This window comes from Anolis carolinensis, chromosome 1 (genome assembly GCF_035594765.1).
Source record: "Anolis carolinensis isolate JA03-04 chromosome 1, rAnoCar3.1.pri, whole genome shotgun sequence".
NCBI classification, from domain to species: Eukaryota; Metazoa; Chordata; class Lepidosauria; order Squamata; family Dactyloidae; genus Anolis; species Anolis carolinensis.
Genome location: NC_085841.1, coordinates 42,646,043 through 42,654,584, shown reverse-complemented (window position 1 = coordinate 42,654,584; position 8,542 = coordinate 42,646,043). Strand labels below are relative to the sequence as shown.

General features: G+C 39.6%; 1 protein-coding gene across 2 annotated transcripts in view; it reads left to right on the top strand.

The window, feature by feature from the left end:
• The window catches only part of fosl2 (FOS like 2, AP-1 transcription factor subunit), a 47,650-nt gene extending 40,202 nt beyond the window's left edge, over nucleotides 1-7,448 (top strand). Inside the window, exons 5-6 of one of the 2 annotated variants that reach the window (XR_010003754.1) lie at nucleotides 3,664-3,803; nucleotides 7,039-7,448. The gene's annotated coding sequence lies outside the window, so the exon portion shown is untranslated. The remainder of the gene's footprint in view (nucleotides 1-3,663; nucleotides 3,804-7,038) is intronic. The other variant, XR_010003755.1, reaches the window with a different exon arrangement.
• The last annotated feature ends 1,094 nt before the right edge of the window (nucleotides 7,449-8,542 follow it).

Below are 8,542 nucleotides of genomic sequence, written 5' to 3'. Positions count from 1 at the left end.
AGCATAATAATATAATAATAATAGGATAATATAATAGAATAATAGAATGGAATAGAATGATATAAAATATATTAATAGGATAATATAAAATGGAATATAATAATAACAGAATAATAATATAATAATATGAAAATATAATAGAATAATAATATAATGATATAATAATAATAATAATAGAAAAATATAATATAATGATATAAAATATATTAATAGGATAATATAATAATGGGATATAATATAGTAACAGAATATGATGATAATAATATGGCAATAGAATAATAGTATAAAATAATGTTTCAGGGCATAGGATAGGAATAAGGATGAGAGGAGAATCCCAATGCGTCCTGTACCTTTAAGGAGCCTTGGGGACAAGTGGAAAGCCCTCTTCCTTCCTTCCTTCCCTCCCACCCTCCCTTGCCCGGGCTCCAGGCGCCAATCAGAAGCCTCTGGGAAGAAGGCAGCATGGCCAGGAGGGAGACGGAAGGAAGGAAGAAACGGCAGCGCAGCAGCAGCCACGGAAGGTTTTTCAAACCACGGCTAGGGGACAGGCAAGGCAAGGCAAGGCAGGGAGGGAGGGAGGCACAGAAAGCAAGCACTTTCCCTCCCTCCCTCCCTCCGGTGTGTGTATGAGTGCTGGTTCTGCCCTGCAGCCATGCTTCCCAATGGAACTCTGCTGCAGCCTTAGTTGCTAGGTCTTACTTTCAGGGGAGGCCTTATATTTGGCAATCCCCCCCAAACCCCTGCTAGGTCTTATTCTTTGGGGAGGTCTTATTTTCGGGGAAACACGGTAATATAGTTCCAATTAAAGCAAAAGTTGGCATTCTTCTCCAATGTTCCATCCAGGTATTGTGGGAAAAGATGTCCCTACATGACTTGCCTTGTTCAGAAAGCCTTGTAGGGGTGGTTGAAACTATGTTTTGAAAACAGGAAGCTAAAATAGAATGTCGTCTATTGGCAGTAACACTCCTGCGTACAGTTCTTGCATCACCTGCTGCTTGGACTTTGAACCAAAACTGCTGAAGACTGAAACTAGGACCTTCTGCAGGCAAAGGATATGCTCCACCACAAGGCTGTAGTTGCTCCATTTTGATGTCCTCTCTAAAGACATCTGCCATACTAACCCATCTGTTTGGAAATATACCAAAATAAATCAAGTTTATCTTGAAATGCTCAGAGTCTTAAGGAATGATCAAAATGGTAATTTCCACCACATTAAGTTATTTCTGGGATTCACCGGACACTGCATGCTACATTTAGACTTCATGTCAACAATGAGCTTCACTGGTAGAGTCAAACTAATTTTCTCTAAATAATGAAAACACAATCTGCATAGTTCCCAACTGCATTGTCTTTCCTACTCAACTTACAGCCCACAGGCTGGAATCTCTGCACAGCTACTATAATTTTGAATCTGAAGGATGAAATTATATGGCAACACAAACCTCACAACTGTTTCAGTCTTCTTTCTGTGGGAAGCTAAGTTAAGCCACACACTTCCTTTCCACAGGAGTTCTATTCTTTTGTTGACTTTTTTCTTCCTGTTTTTAAAAACCCCCTTTCCCCAGCTCCAAAATAATGTTGGGTAGAAGCCTTTTGCTTTAGTTTTTGTACTCTTAAGATACTGTGTGCTTATCTTTGTGTTATTGGTCAGCGTATTTTGGACAGGCATGGGCAAACCAGCTGTTAGGAATTGTGGAAGTCCACAACATCTGAAGGACCAAAATTTGCCCATGCAATGAATGATGAAGGACCAGATATGTCCTCATATTTGCTTGGAGTCTTATTTTGCCTTCGGTATCAGCTCTTGTAAACTTGTTGACTTGACCTCTAGAAAAGCAAAGCAACTGAATGTATCCTTTGAAAAGAGTATCTAATTTATCTTCACAAGTCTTTTTGGATTTGCAAAGGGAATGTTGTTCAGAGGGAGAGTGCTATGATCACCGTAAAAAACTACATTTTATTAAGAGCCACTAGAGTTTACAACACAAGCATGCAGCTTTTTTTGAAAGGCCCCAAAATTTTCCCATATGCTTACAGTTTAATAAACATTTTCAAAAGTGAACAAGTTCAAGATGTGATGTTAACCCTTGTTTCTTTTATGTCACATTTTTGACATAAAATGCTTCCAGATTGAGAGTTTAATTTCATGTATGTACTTAAGTTGTATTATTTTCAAAGACTGTAGGAACTGCTACCTCCTTTTCCCATGACCTGAAGTGGCAGGGAGAATTAATATGTAAGTGCAGAGCCAGTGTAGTGTAGATGTTTGAATGTTGAATTACCACTTTGAAGACCAGTGTTCAATTACCCACTCAGCAATGGGAAACCCTGGGCAAGTCACACACACTCAACCCCAGAAACTTTAGAGTCAGCACAAGTCAGAAATGACTTAGAAGTACACAAGAATTATACTCATAGTTCTTATCCTTCATTTGTACAAGTCAACATTTGAACACTTGTTCTTTGTATTCTTCTTGGTTTTACATGGAATATAGTCTTTTCCTTCAGAAGTGAAGAGTCTATATGCTTAGGAAGCTGCCCACATCTCTGTCAGTTTAGACTAAATTTAAGAAACTTCTCTCAAGTTCAGGAGATAAAACCCAGTATGCAACATCAGAGAAAGAATTGTGTTTGCTCATAATGCTCAGTCAAAACTCATAAAAAAGAAACTGAAGATGAATTTTGAAGGGAAGAAAAAAGTAAAGATCTTGGACCACAGGTTAGAGATTCACCCTAAACATCTGGGAGAAGAAATCAACAAAGAGGAATACATGAATTTATGGCACTGATATCTGAATACACCAACCCATACCTGAACACAGTTTTTGAGACATGAATTATCTGTGAGAAAGGTGAGACACAAAGAACTTAAGTTTATTTATTGGCACCTATGGATCTACCTACATGGCCTACATGTTGGCCACAATCCTTCATGGCTTAGTGTAGTAGTTCTAAGTGCTATGCTATAATGAGACATTCTCCCACCCCTTGAACCAACTGTACATATGCTGAAGCCTCACCACCACCATCGTTAGACAAACACAAAATGAATATGTCATCTGTTCAGGTGTATTTGATCCTCTGGAAGCCTCAGCAATTCATGCATCTGGCTATAGAGACATAAATAGCGTTCTAACATCCCATCCCTTTGCTCCTCTCCACCAGTTACAGAATGGCTGTGGAGCAGAGATGCACTAGTTCTATAGTAGATCTGAGGGAGCAACTGGCATCCTGTTAGTTGCATGCACACGTGTGTCTACTTTTTACAGTTCCAAAAAAGAGACACACCTGCGTGCAACTAATAGGATGCTAGACATTGTTCTGCATCACTTGATTCTTCATTAAAAGTCTCCTGAAAGTTATAGTTTGGAGAAGTGCTGAGAATTCTCAATGACAGACCAGATCTTCTTTCTCCAGCTACCATTCCTAAGGTTCTGGTACTATTTGATTGCCACTTAATTGAGTGCTGGAGTGATGATCACTTAGTCAATTATTGCAACAGAATAGATGGAAATGCAAAACCAGGAATATTTAGAGAGTCAAAAACAAAGAGCCAGCTGAGCCTTTTAACTGCACGCACCGAGAATCAGCAGACCTTTCTAAACAGGATCACTCTGAACTGTGTTATTTATATTTACACTGTGTTTTTACTCTTGGAAATAGGGCAACAAAGCCAGAAAAGGCATTTAGCCTGATTTCCTGTTTTGGAACGTTCCTGAGTCTCCACCCTCCAAGTAGAGAAGCAGAAAGGCTGTAATTGCCACCTTCCCTCCCATGCAATCCTGCCGCAACATGCCAGTCAGGTAATTCTGCAATGTGATCTGGACCTCTCCTTGCCCAGTTGACGTTTTCACTCTCCATCTGCACTTTAGACTTTCAAGCTGAGATTTTGCCAAAACAAGTTATGTCAATGAACTTATTTGTTTGGTTCAAGGGAATGATGGGTACTATTTGGAATTGTTTCTTTAAGAGCTACAAATTGGAAAAAAATGTCCCAGTTATGGTCAAACATACTATTTAGATGAATATTTTTATATGAAAGGGAAATTTTCGGAATGTGGGAAATATGTCTCTGAGTTTGCAGAAGTTGATGTAAGTAAGAAGAACTTACAGTGGTAAAACATTGACTTTCTCCAAAGAGTAGCTGTCAGAGAGTAAAATTGCTTATTATCTGATTTCGTAGTTATGCAGGAAAAAAAGAAGCCTGAGGTGTTTAATCCTGATCACATATAGCATTTATATACTGAACTTAAGTTCTTCCACTGCTGCTAAGCAATATGTATAGTTCTTCTCACTATCATTTTATTCACATACACATTCACATCTATGAGGTAGGATAGGTTGAGGCTACCAAGGTGAGTTTCTCAGTTGAGCAAGAGTTTGCATTTGGGCCTCATTAGTTTAGTATGCTAATAGTGAGTATGACAAGTTGGCATACAGATACAATATGCAAGTGGCAACCAAATCACTGTGACACCAGAACTTCAACAGGTAATATTAAAATGGTAAAAAGAAAACAAACAAAAAGTGGTAAAAATAACATCTTCTTTGGGGCATTTCACAGATAGAAATGGGGACATATGTGGCCAAGCACTATTAGTGTGGTCAAGGTGACACAAGCTATTAATGAGGGCAAGCCAACATGTTAGGAGAGGCTGAAGCAGTTTTCTTTTATCTGATTCTACTGGGGAAGAAAAGCTTTTGTTTCCTCTTCTTCTCTTTCCTTGACTGAGTTAAATGAGTGAACTTGTCTTCAGCCATTCAAGTAAACAAAAAACAAAGGGAAGGGGGGAGAAGGTGTAAGAAGCGGAGACATTTTTAAAGATGAAAAAGTGAGATTACAGAGAGTTAATCAGGATCCAGACAGTGAGAAAGTAAACCATCAGACACCCCTGTCAGTGATGCCTTATACTTGTATTAGGAGACCTGTTGTTGTTGTTGTTTATTCATTCAACCGCTTTTGACTCTTCGTGACCTCATGGACCAGCCCACGCCAGAGCTCCCTGTCAGTTGTCACCACCCCAGCCTCTTCAAGGTCTAGCCGGTCACTTCAAAGATACCATTCATCCATCTTGCACTTGATCGGCCCCTCTTCCTTTTTCCTTCAATTTTCCCCAGCATCATTTTCTTCTCTAAGCATTCCTGTCTTCTCATTATGTGGCCAAAGTACTTCATCTTTGTCTCTAATATCCTTCCCTCCAGTGAGAAGTCAGGCATTATTTCCTGGAGTGTTGACTGGTTGGATCTTCTTGCGGTCCAAGGCACTCTCAGAATTTTCCTCCAACACCACTGTTCAAATGCAAGACTTGGATTCATCAAGCCCCACACATTGCATGATGTGTTTTGCATACATGTTGAATAGGTAGGGTGAGAGGATACAGCCCTGTCATACACCTTTCCCAATCTTGAACCAGTCTGTTATTTCATGGTCTGTTCTTACTGTTGCTACTTGGTCATTATACAGATTCCTCAGGAGACAGACAAGATGACTTACCAGGTCACTTAGTAGACCTACAAGTTCAGAAACCACCAATCTGTAATTTCAGAGTCCTAAAATACACTCTTCTTTCTGGCCTTGACTTGGATTCTATCAGCCCCAACTAGCCTGGAAAATGCATTATGGGAGCTGAAATTTAGTAACATCCAGGAGGTGAAAGTTGATCTACCAACTTAAAGATGTGGGAAACAGATAACGACTGTTCAGTGATATTTTTAGGGGCACAATTTTAGAATGGTCAGATTTACATAAAGTCAATGGAATTCAGTATTTACCATCCAGCCTATTGCTTATCTTATAATACAATTGGTATTCATGCCTTCAAGGACCAGCCTTGCTTTTACAGGTTGAAGGGCTTGAGGAAAGGTATGCCTAAGAAACAAAAAGCAGGAACGATGAATGACTGACAGCTCTAATGGCATTATTCTCAGTTCCTTACCCAGATCCTTAGGGTGGAGGATGCTCTTCTACTTGCTATATTTCCACAGTACTCGCCTGTAAATCATTACAATCTCCCTACATTTTTTGAATTATGCATCAGGAGAAGGGGAAAGGCTCATTTTATAATGGTTTACGACTGCAATGAGAAACTGTGATCTGTTTTAACTATACTTTCGAACAGAGCCGGCCCTAGGTATTTTTCAAATGTAGGCGAACAGAATTTTGCCCCCCCCCCCCAACCAATCACTGAAAAATAAAAGCATTGGATAAGTGGAAATGTTTGATAATAAGGAGGGATTAAGGAAAAGCCTATTAAACATCAAATTACATTAAGATTTTACAAATTAAGCACTAAAACATCATGTTTTACAACAAATCAACAGAAAAAGCCGTTCAATACCTTGCGGAGGCAGGCCGCAGGAGACAGGAGTTGCCTCAATGGCGCCCCCAACAAGATGGCGCCACAGGCAACTGCCTAGTTGGCCTGGTGGTTGAACCACCTCTGCTTTCGAATAACGGTGAGCAACTGCCTGGAGGCATGAAGCCAGTTTTCTCTCCCCCAAACTTCCAATGACACTCCTCCAACAGTTCTCCTAGATTAGTTCTAGCTTCATTCAAGTCCTTCTCAAAATAGTGGCTGGAAGGTGTGTTGTATCAGGTCCTGTTGCCATTTTGAGAAGGACTCTGATGAAATAGAGATGTATTCGTGAGTGCTGAGGGGTGCATGGGGCCTTTTTCTGTGGGGATAAGAGTGTTTTTGAGGATTTGCACATTTTTTTTCCAAAGAAATTCTCAGAAACATAGTTCTTCAGCATTTCACAAATGAACACTGGGACACCTGTGGTGGGGCAACACCAGCGTGTGTTCAACAGGTGTGGTCAGGAGACAAGAAAGCAAACATATTAATGAGAAAGAACACACAAAATTACTATTTTAAGCAAAGAAATCCTACATTTTACATACTGTACTGAGTTTAGCAAAGCCTGAAAAATATCCACCCAATTGAGTCTACTGGGAAGGGCAAGAATCCACCTGCTCCTCTCATCTCATTCCTGCTGAGTTAATTACATGCAATTTACTATTTTCTCTTTGAACTTTAGTTTGCAGCAACTGGAGGAAGCCAAGTACAAAGGAGGAAAGTGGAAGGAAGAAGAAAAGAGAATAACTGGAGGATTGGCGGTGCCCATCCTTGCCAAAATGGGACAGATGAGGAATATGATCAAGGGACTCCAGGACATGCTAGTCATGCCAATCATAATACTGACTCTGGATTAAGCTATGAACGAGAAACTGAAACTGAGCATTGCTATAGCAATTTAAACTGTGATTTAACTAATGTTTTTGACTGTTTATTGTTTAATCTATTTTGTTCTATTTTGCTTTCTCCTTTACTGACTTTTTATTTATTTTGCGTATATTATTTATTGTATTTATTTATGTTGTGAGCCGCCCTGAGTCCTTTCAGGGAGATGGGGCGAGATATACATAAAGGTTATTATTATTATTATTATTATTATTATTATTATTATTATTATTATTTTAGCAGCCATATCTAGTACACAAAGGACCTCATCACATGGAGGTCCCAGATATGGGTGACAGTGGAGGTATTTGCTGGGCATCGGCTTGTATCGCACGGGGGGGAAACATTGCTGCCCAACTTCCCCTCAGCTGGTACTGTTCTAAGTTATGAGAACACAGGAAGCCTCCTGTGTTATCTGAGCTCCATCCTGCGACACTTCCAGGATGGAGCCCTGCTGGAAGCAGCCCTGCATCCTCACAGCATCCTGGCAGCATCCTAGTATGCTTTAAAAAGTACATGGGGATGAGGTTGCAAGACTTTGACCCCTTCTACACCGCTATATAAAATCCACATTATCTGCTTTGAACTAGATTATATAGCAGTGTAAACTAAGATAATCCAGTTCAGATCAGATAATATGGATTTTCTACTTTGACAACCTGGGTTATCTGACAGTGTAGAAGTGGCCTGATTCTCTATTTCTGTGTCTGTGTCCCTTCAAACCACACAGGATGTCCAAAGAAGCAGTTATATGAGTAGAACTATTTTGAATTCTGGCCAGGAAGTCTGATATCCATCTCTAACATTTGCTATGATCAGATTGGGCAAAGTGCAGATTTTCACATACACTGCAAGAAGTTTGATCAACTTGCCTGTCCATGGATATAATCTCATAAGCTTCGCCACCAAAGGAAGTTTGACTGGGGGGGGGGGGGGATGATATAGCACATTTTAAAAAAAGTGGCCATTCCCTCACAAAAAGAAGTAAGACAAGTTCCATCTTTGATGACATCTTAGGTTAGCAGTGAGAATATTTGTTTGTCTCTTGTCTTTAAAAGATTTTCAATGTAAAGTTGCTGGTTTTCAACTTGGTCCTTTCATTTTAAAAAATTCAGACATTAATTTTTCGATTTTTGTAGCCTGATAGTATTATGCCAAAAACATGAAATATAAAAATAATTTTATAAGAAGGTGGATTTCTGAAACATATTCCAGCCATACCACCTTGCTCATACTGTACTTGCTGGTTTTGTATTCACCTCTACTTTTTGTACTGCTGGCTGCTGAACCACAAGAGAAGT